We start from the raw sequence: 411 nt of genomic DNA on the forward strand, positions 1-411 counted from the left end.
TTGACAATGAACACATTGCAACCATGCTTGGGACGGCCCACATAAACGAGCAAAAATGCTTTACATGTCTTGAAATAACCATTTCTAAACATTAAACATTGACTGTTGGTCTTTATTCACCTGTTTCTCATTGTTTCTCATTAAAATTAATTAAAGTAAATAGTGTAAATTACATCGCTAATGTAATAGAATAGCATATTGTAAGACAGTGTTACAACGTGCCCCATCTGCGCAACTGGAATTTAAAACTGGTTAGTGTCTTCTGCTAAAAGAATATCGGCCGATATATCGGTAGCGGCATTTTTTTACTCCCTAATATCGGTATCGGCCTAAAAAAACCCATATCGGTCGGGCTCTAATATCTAGTCTCAGTATGGCAGCCGCAGTGGATGGATAAGCCACCAAAACGGG

General features: G+C 38.4%; 2 protein-coding genes across 4 annotated transcripts in view; one reads left to right on the forward strand and one right to left on the reverse strand.

Annotated features, from left to right (window-relative positions):
- Positions 1-411, reverse strand: part of LOC107657138 (CUGBP Elav-like family member 1) — a 33,037-nt gene that overhangs the window by 30,127 nt on the left and 2,499 nt on the right. The gene's annotated exons all lie outside the window — the stretch shown is intronic.
- LOC107657141 (phosphatidylglycerophosphatase and protein-tyrosine phosphatase 1-like) overlaps positions 1-411 on the forward strand; it is a 15,046-nt gene that overhangs the window by 3,472 nt on the left and 11,163 nt on the right. Inside the window, exon 3 of the mRNA XM_016445168.1 lies at positions 381-385. The gene's annotated coding sequence lies outside the window, so the exon portion shown is untranslated. The remainder of the gene's footprint in view (positions 1-380; positions 386-411) is intronic.

Source organism: Sinocyclocheilus anshuiensis, unplaced genomic scaffold, assembly GCF_001515605.1.
Source record: "Sinocyclocheilus anshuiensis isolate Anshui unplaced genomic scaffold, SAMN03320099.WGS_v1.1 scaffold944, whole genome shotgun sequence".
Taxonomy (NCBI): domain Eukaryota; kingdom Metazoa; phylum Chordata; class Actinopteri; order Cypriniformes; family Cyprinidae; genus Sinocyclocheilus; species Sinocyclocheilus anshuiensis.